The following is a 9,477-nucleotide window of genomic DNA, read 5'->3' on the forward strand; positions in this document are numbered from 1 at the left end:
GACTTAAAGTAACCACATAGGATGGCCTGAAATGACAACTTTCTAACTAAAAGTGCGTCATGTTGGGTAACTATGTCTTAGGTATTTTTTCCTAACAAAGCTGAATCTTTATGTTAACTGAACATGTCTCTTGTCTTTTTGTATTCATGATAACTTATATTAGGAATATCAGGAAAAATTTTTCTTTTTTTCCAGACTCTCACTGCGCCAGAGGGGAAGCCACAAAATTCGTCATTGCTGTTGTCATCATATTAATTGTTAGCTGCTAACTATCCTCTATCAACCAATGCAAAAGAAGTATGTGTCTATCTGTTTTACTTTTAATCCAATCTCAGAGATTTCCCTATTTTCCTTTCTCCCACCTTCCGAACCTATCACCAATGGCTTTTATTTAAACTCTTATGCCTCCTGCTTTGATTGTAATGTATAACATAAGGTGCAAAACTGCCATTTTTAGTTGAGATTTTGCTTCCTGGCAATTGTTGTCAATTGGACTCAAACTCATAAAAATTCTCTACAGGTTTAAATGTTTCTTACATTGGCAGCTGAAAATTCCAGGCTTCTAATCAAGATTTGGCCTTTATGGCAACCTGTCCTCACCCTGCAACTATCCAGAGGCCTGTCAGGAGTTACCTCATTGGGACAAAACACACTCTTATTGCCCATATCACTCAGAAAATTTCAAGAATTTAAACTGCTCTATTCTAAGAACCAGGATATATCTTTCTATGAAATCATATGAGGAAACTGAGACTTTTTGAAGTGGGATCACTTGCCCAGAATCACACAGCCTGCAAGTGGACTCAACCATGCCATGTATTGTCTATTGGCACTTGACATCTATGCTCCACCCCTTTCTATTTCCTCCTATACCAGAGGGGCTGAAAGGTTAAATTCCACCTTTCCCACTTCTAATGCCTGGGAATCCAGGTGTGAATTAATGTCAGACTCTGACATGCACTTGTGTGTAGTTTGGACTCCGGGAGGGAGAAGGGGCTGTGATTCCTGCTCCTGGTAGGTGGGCTCTGCCTACAGAGCTTTATGTGAAGATGCAGGTGTTTCTTTTCCTCTGGGTATGGCTGTGGCAATGGGACCTTGAAACCAGACTTTCTGTGTCAACTCACTGACTTCCATTTCTCTGGCCCTTCATTGGTTTTACAAGCACCTAATTCTGTGTGCTAACGACCTTTCTACACAAAAGTTAGTGCCTGGTTTACTTGTAATAGTACAAAATGTGAATCAACACAAATGCCCACGAATGGGCGAATGGCTAAACAAGTTTGGTGCATCCTACAATGGAATAGGCCTGACTGATTAAAAAGGAAAGAACTATTTCAAGATAATGGTGTTGATTCTAGAAGCCACCATTCGCCCAAAATTACATATTATATGGTTCAAATTATGAAAACTGAATAAATTGCAAATTCATCTATAATGACTGAAAGCAGATAAGAGTTGGAAGGAGTGGGAGAGGGACAGAGTGAGGAGAGTATAAGAGGTCCGGAGGAGGCTTTAAGAGTGAAGAACATGTTCATTTTCTTCATTGTAACAACTACTCTGGTGCATGCATCTGGCAAACCTTAATAATTAGTATAATTTCAATATGGTAAGTTTATTATATGCCAACTAAAATTCAATAAATATGTTAAATTTAAATAAACACATACAAAATATTGCTTAAAGTATCAGTTGAATATAAAATTCAAAACTGTAACATGACTTTTTTTTGCACATTTTTCATCTTGTCCATCAAAGGGGGGTGAGCTACTCCACAGCCTGCAGCCTCCTCAGGTGTCTGCTGACCCCACCTCAACAGCACCCACAGCCCAGTAGGTTCCAACCTCACCAGCATTACTCAGTCCACATTCCTTCTCACTCTTCACACTGCCCACACTGGACTTTGAAAGCTCCTCCATCCAACCAGGCATCGGCCCACCAAAGTCCAGTCATCTGCAGGCAGCTCTTACCCACCATCCTCTGTCCAAAGGGTGAATGGTCACTCATGCTTCAGGTCTCAGCCAAGAGGTCACTTTCTCAGAAGTTCTCTCTGTGATCCCCAGACAAGCTGAGACTCAAGGTCATACAACTTTTCTTCGTGGTCCTCCTCTGGATTATAATTAACTCCTTAGTGCTGTGATTTCTCTGAGAGTCTGTCTTTGTTACAAGATAAACTCCATGAGCACAGGTCACACCTATGTCCACTTCTCTCAAGTCCCAGGGCCCATCCCTGGCCTCACACATGACAGATGCTCAGTAAACACTCATTAAATAGATGAGGGAAACGACCCATTGGAAGCATGTCATCCTGTGTTACACTAGTGGTAAAACTATGTTCCTTATAGGCACGAAGACATTGGTGTCAGCATGGGAGGAGGCCACAAGTGTCTGGGGATGACTCAGCCATGGGTTTTTCCCCCTCACACAATCAGGGGGTGGAAAATAGTACAAACTAACAATGAAGAATCAGACTGACCTCCATTCCCAGAAAATCACAACCCTCCCCATTTCCACATTGTGAATGATGTCTCATATTGCTGGGTCCTCGACAGCAGCCTCTGTTCTTTGTCTTCTCACAGAGCCCTTACCTGGCAGACACTCTGGATCTTTCACCCCAGGTAGAGGTACTACCATGGGAAAAGAGAGCTCACACTGACCTTGTAGGAAGGTCCCTGGTTTGTGGTACTCCTGCCTGTAGTCCCTGAACATCTCACCAGCCCATGATGTCCTGGGGAGCAAGGGGAACTTCCTCAGCAGGATGGGAAAGGAGAACCCAGGATGTGGGGTTGCTTCCATCTCAGAGCACTGAGGGTCACACAGGGGCCTCCCCTCCCCTAACAGAGGGACCCACAGCTCCTGTGGTTGACACGCCAAGTGGAGCTGCTTCAGATCTTGGGCCCTGTGGGGAGGACTACAGCAGAGGATGGACAGGGACACAGGTGACTTGGATGCAACACCCCAATGCAATGATGGAGATGCACAGGGCATTTGGGGGATCAGCCCTCCAGTTTGGCACACTCTACTAAAAGCCTCAGAAGAGACATCACCAGGTCCTGTAATTGAAACCTTTGGGACAGAGAGTTCTTCCTGAAACAGCACATCCACCGGAGGGGACAGTTCTCATGACACTGGGCTCATAATACACTCGAACCTCAGCCCCTCTGTGATGGAAGCAGCCCCAGATCCTGTGCTCTTACTGGGCTCACCCTGCCCTGGGATGGAGTCAGGAGGCCTGGAGCCCACAGGGACTGGACCCCAACTGAATGGCCTTTAAGCTTGAAGGCCAGAGCCCACCTCTGCCCAGGTGTCAGAGTCAGCTCTCATTCTCTGGTCAGCATCCCTGCTGCATCACCTGACATTGGCTGCAGGTCCCCTTCTGCTCTCCAAGTGGCGACATTTAAACACACAGACAACACAGGGAATTCACACATGAACCTGGCTTTGCCTAAGGAGCTGTAGAACGAGCCTGATTTCCATCCCCTGCTGCCGCAGTTGCTTTTGGACCCCACCGTCATGACTGCTGTTTCCCACCTGCTACTTCTAGGGACTGTGAATAAAACAACAACAACAACAACAACAAAAAGGGGCTGCAAAAGAAGCCTGACAAGCCCAGGGGGCCACATGGCAGGCCTGACAAGCTCAGTGACCAAAAATAACTGCACAGGATGGTCTGATCACAAATTCCTAACAGGGCAGGTGATGGCAGGTAGTCATGTCTGAGGCCTACAGCTTCGTTAGCAAAGGTCAGACTTTAGGTTAAGTGAGCCCTGTTCGTTGTTCTTATGCATCTTGGATACCATACCATTGACACATCAGTGTAGTTGTTTTTTTGCAAGACGATTTGTAGGCACAGACTCTGGGACCAGCATATGAGACAACATACTTGTTATGTTACCTGGTTCCTTGTATAACCTCTCTATGTGCTGTAGATGTTAATTATCCTGACCCAAAACTAAAAACAAACAAACAAACAAACAAACAAACAAAAAAAACTGTGTTGCTCCATTTTGCTACTTATCAATTCTAGAGATTTCTTCACTTCCTAATGGATTTCACACAATTTTTCCATCTTCTTTTTTTATTATAATGTATAGAATAAGTTGGACAACTGCCAAGCTCAAGATTTGAGATCTTTTTCCAGGCATAGGACATTAGCTAGGTTAAAATAAACTCATAAAAATCTTCACCAGTTGGGAAGTTTCTTACTGTAACAGGCCCAAGAGCACCTGCTTTCTCAGGGATCTATTTGCTACTCCCCATCACATGCCTGGCACCACCCATGAACAAGTTGGGATAATGAAAGGAAACTACCCCAGGCAGCGAACAGACCCTGCCGCAAGGTCAGGGAGCACCAGGACAGGCTCAGCCAACAGAGAGGGAAGGTCTCCCAGAAACTACCCCTGACAACCAGGGAGCCCACAGCCACCTGAGCTCCCACCACAGTCTTCTCTTCCAATGACATGCAGGACACCTTCCCCTTTACTCCCAGGAAATGCAGGGCCTTCTAAGACTCCTGGTCCTGGGTCTCTGTCCCTCGAAGCAAAGGCCAGGCTTGTGACAACCTGAGATAGAGGGAGGGTCCCCTCTGTAGTCGTCACCCAGCTTGACCCCTTCTCACACCCACAGTCACCTCTGTGGCCTTCCTGCTGGGAGGAAATCCAACCTTCCCAGTGCATTTGAGAACACAGGGCAGACGCGGTGCCCATCTGGGTTTCTGTGTCACAAGCAGAAATAATCTCCAGTTTGGGGCCTACGGGGTTCTCTGTTTTGCTCACAGACCCAAGACCAAGACACAGCTGAGGCCAATGCTGGGATGAGATGGTCATCCTCTCAGGGGACACGTGGCCCCATCAGCCTTGCTGTTGCAAGTGGGCTCCACAGGCCAGTAAGACCCACCTCCCCTGAAAGCTTGTCAGATGCAGAGTCTCTGGTCCACTGCACACCTGCAGAGTCAGAATCTGCATTTTAACAGGATGTGGAGACCCTCCCTGTGCACAGGAGAGGGGGAGGGGTGACCCATCACCACATCACCAGATCTCATTCTGGTTGGGCATCCACATTAGCTGGACAGCTGCTGAAGCAGCATCTATGGTGTCACCTGGGCATCACAACCTTTACAAAGTTTCACAGGTGATCCTAGGCACAGCAGTGGTGACATACCTGTGACTAGAGTTCGTGAGGTGGCCCCAGAACTCCTGCTCTGAAGGGAAAAGTCAAATGTGAAAGAGAGAGGGCTGGGGGGAGGCTACTGTGCACCTGTCTGGAAGCCATGGGGAATGCCCATGATCTGGATGCCCCAGGCTGGTGCTTTTCTAAACAGAGCATGTAATGTGTGTGTGTGTGTGTGTGTGTGTGTGTGTGTTTGTGTGTGTGTGTTCAGATATTTCAGCAGCTCCAAGGGAACCAAAATTTAGAGGGATGTTAAGCTGGAAACAGGGGGAAAGGTGGCAAAAATGAGGGGAGGAGGAGCTGGGTCCTGGGCACAAACTCCGCCCTGGTCCACGTGACCAGGTAAGTGATCTTGCACCAGGAGGAAGCCCAGTGCACAATGAAGAAGGGACAGCAAATCCCACCAGCTTGTACTGCAGTGCCTTTGGGCTTTCCTGGAATCCAAGTTCTTCTTACAGACGGAGGGACAGTGCAGGAAGCAGACACCATGCAGTCACTCTCAGCCCCTATTCGCCGAGGACCTGTCCACTGGCAGGGGTTCCTTTTGGCCATTAAGGAAGGAACAACCCGGGCGTGGACTGAAGGAGGAAAGACAGGGACTTGCTGGGGTGTCCGGGGAGAACAGCGCTCTGAGAGTGGAGGGAGGGCTTCTATGTGGACCTAAGGGTAGAGGACAGGGGGGCAGAGTAGGATGGGTAAAGGAGATGGGTATCAGCTACCAGGGAAATCTCATGATCTGGAAGTGGAGTGGGGCAGGGAAACTTCAATTTCTGTTAATTCCTAAGTTATTCATCACTGAGTATTGAATTTTGAAATGTTACCATATTAATAACAATTTATGTCATGTGGCACCAGAGGAAAACTTAACCAGGGGTGCTAAGCATTATCCTGACCACCAGTCTCAGGGGAAATACACCCCAAGAGGCGCAGGACTCTGTGAACATTCATTCACCCACAGGTATTTGCAGCCTGTTGCAGGCACTGGGGATGAAAGATCGGGCAAGCTCCAGTCCCCATGGAGCTCATGTTCTGTGGGTTGAAAGAGATAAGAAAATATCTATATGTGATGTCAGGAACCCACAAGTGTTATAAAAAGAACAGAGCAGAGACCTGTTAGAAAGTGATTAACAGAGAGTCTTTAGGGAAGTGGTCCATGAAGGTTCCTCCCATGGGCACCCCTAAGTGTCAGCAGGGGTCTGAGTGCAGTGAGTGGGGGAGCTGAACAGACACCTGGAAAAGAGACTGCAAAACAGAAAAAGTAACAGGTTCACAGGTGCTGAAGTATTGGTTGTCATGCTGTTGACCTTGACCACACTCACACACACACACACACACACACACACACACACACACACACACTCACTCACACACACACCAAGGCTGAGAGATGAAGAGACCTGTTCCAAATCCAGGGCCTCATCTTTCAATCCCAACATATACATCCAAATATTGTTCAATTTCTCTCTTCCCTCCTAGTTTCACTCTTAAATTTTGGAGCCTGCAACCACTGCCCAACTCGCTATTGTATCAACCAATGCTGCCAAAGGGAAGGATGTGATTCTATGTATCCGCAATATGCCTCCCAATGCTATAGGCTTCATGTGGTACCGGGGGAGAAGGGGCAAACTACTATCATCATATTGCAACTCTCGCAACACACATAAGAATTTATAAAACAGGGTATGCATACAGCGGTCGAGAGAAAATAAACTATGATGGATCCTTGCAATTAAAGCAGGTCACCCAGAAGGACACAGGAATCTACACAGTAATAATATACCTTCCAGGCTCAATAAAAGAAATAGGATTTGGATTACTCAATGTATATCATGAGTGATTGCTCTCTGACCTCTGGGTGTTGGGTGGGTGAACACACAGGACTGACAGCCCTGGACTATCCTCCATTCCCCTCTGCATCATCTCCAAGGTTGGGTTTGGGCATTTGGTGCAGGACAACACAGTGGAGACAAACTTTCTTAGATGAGAGTTCCCTTCCCGGATTCCAGGCCTGCAGACATTCTCCACAGAGAGAAGGGCCAGTCTGATGGGAGTCGCTCAGCAGAGAGAGACCAATCTCAGTCCAGGTCCCTGGGCCCCTCCCCATGACCATGACCCTGAGAAAAACACTGCAGGGCTCGGCCAGGACTAATCCTGAGGAGCCCCCTGCAAACAGTGAGACCTCCAATTTCAATTCATCCTTTCAAAGAATCTCAGCTTTGAAAGTCCCCCCCGGACCTCTGCACCAGGGCTTCTGACTCCAGGGTGCCTGGGGATCTTGTGTCATTTTGGGGTTAATCTCCTGGGAATGGCTGAGTGGGCACAATGGTTTCCCAGGTGTCTGAGTCACAAGGCTTCTGAGCTGCTCAGAAGCCAGAGCTCAGGCCCATGAGCCATATCTGTATAGGGGCGGTGCTTCACCTGAGATTGTGTGTGGCTAGCACAGTTGGACAAGGTTGCCAGGCCATTTGTGAACTACACTGAAACATTTAGGAGAGTCCAGAGCAGTGGTTCTCAACCTTCTGGACCTTTAAATACAGTTCCTCATGTTGTGACCCAACCATAAAATTGTTTTCATTGCAACTTCAGATCTGTAATTTTGCTACTGTTATGAATCGTAATGTTAATATCTGATATGCAGGATGGTTTTAGGCAACCCCTGTGAAAGGGTCCAGCGACCTACAGGCTGAGAACCACTGGTCCAGAGAAAGGTCAGAATCACAGGGAAAAAAAAGGAGGAAAGATGCTTCTAGCAGCTCCTCATCCACCAGGGATCAGCCCAGGAGATTCTCTCTTGGAGTTGATCAATAACAGATGCCCCTCATTTGAGCAGCTCCCCTGTCCCATTGTTTAGTCAGATACTGTTTATATTTTATTGTGAATACACTGACACCCTGGCAGTCAAATGTTCACCATACCTCATTGAGACAAAACCAAGGCACTAGGAGATATATATAGTCACTAAAGCAGAGCCACACAGACCATGAGAGTCACTCAAGATCTGTCTGCAGCCATAACCGCATCCTCTCCTCCATCCCAGAGGGATCCCTAAAGCAATCATTGGTTTAGATCTTCCCTTAGGCATCCTCAGCTCAGAGAGAGAGACTATGATCTAGAAAATAACGCCAAATGGAGAATTAATTTATTTGTACTCTAGAACCAAATTACCTGCAGTAACAATCAGTCAGTGCTGGGAAAACCCAGACCTTTTCCTCAGGTGGCTGATCAACTCCTCCCTGCACTGGAGGTGAAAGCACTGATTTGTTTCCTGATGTGTTGGTGTCACTCCCACTGGATATAAAGGAAAGGACTTTGCCTGCTGGCTCCCCATTTTACACTTGTAACCAGCTAAGGGATCATGATGTAACACTCGGTTGTTTTGATGAATTAGGAAGAAATAAATGGCTACTGAAGGAAGGAATGAGCTAAAACCTCTTCAGAGGCTGAAACCTGAATGCAGAGTACTTGGAATTCTGGCCACATGGGAAAGGCTCCCTGTCACTCCAGAGTTTGAGACCCATATCTCAAACCATTTGCTGTTCTCTAGAGAAAGAGTCCTTCCTGCTATTGCTCTTAGACCCTGGGGTATTAATAGTAATTTTTGCATATGGGGGAATTTTAAGATCTTTCCAAATTTCTATCTCATAACCACCGAACACAAATGGTCCACAAGGGTCAGAATGTCAGCAATCCATGCTCCCCTTTTGGCATCCATCACAACTTCTGCATCTGCGCAAGCCTCTCCTGCCCTCAGCAGAGAGAGAATGACTTTAATGACCAAGGGCAAAGCATATGGTTCTGTTGCCACAATCAGATCCTGCCTGACCGTTCACTTTTTCTAGCTCATTCCTTGGGCTCTGCTCTATCATTTATTGGCTCACTGGCTCATGTCAGTCACACTCACCTGGGAAAGCCTGACCCAGCTCTTGGCCCCGGGGTCTGAGTTGTCTACTGACCACAGGCATGATCCTTGTCCTGTGTTTTATTTCTGCTCCAATCTGAGTCTCAAGGTCTTAGAATCTAAGATGTCCTGGGAAATGGTGCCTCTTAGAAACACACCTCGGCTGGGCAATGAAGGTCTGTGCAGCTAGAAAAAATTGCAGTCAGCTGGTCAGTGAAGAACTAGGAGAGGTGTGGGAGGATTAGTGGGGGAGGGGGTGTCTCTAACTCTCTGTTCTCTGTTTTTCCACAACCAAATCCTGCTAATCTATTGAATGGTTCCCTTCCTTTGTTTGCATATGGCTATTACTGTTCAACACTATTTGTTGAAAAGATAATCCTTTCTCCATTGAACAGTCTTGGCTCCTGAGAAAG

The sequence above is a fragment of the Myotis lucifugus genome, unplaced genomic scaffold (assembly GCF_000147115.1).
Source record: "Myotis lucifugus unplaced genomic scaffold, Myoluc2.0 scaffold_559, whole genome shotgun sequence".
In the NCBI taxonomy this organism is placed as follows: domain Eukaryota; kingdom Metazoa; phylum Chordata; class Mammalia; order Chiroptera; family Vespertilionidae; genus Myotis; species Myotis lucifugus.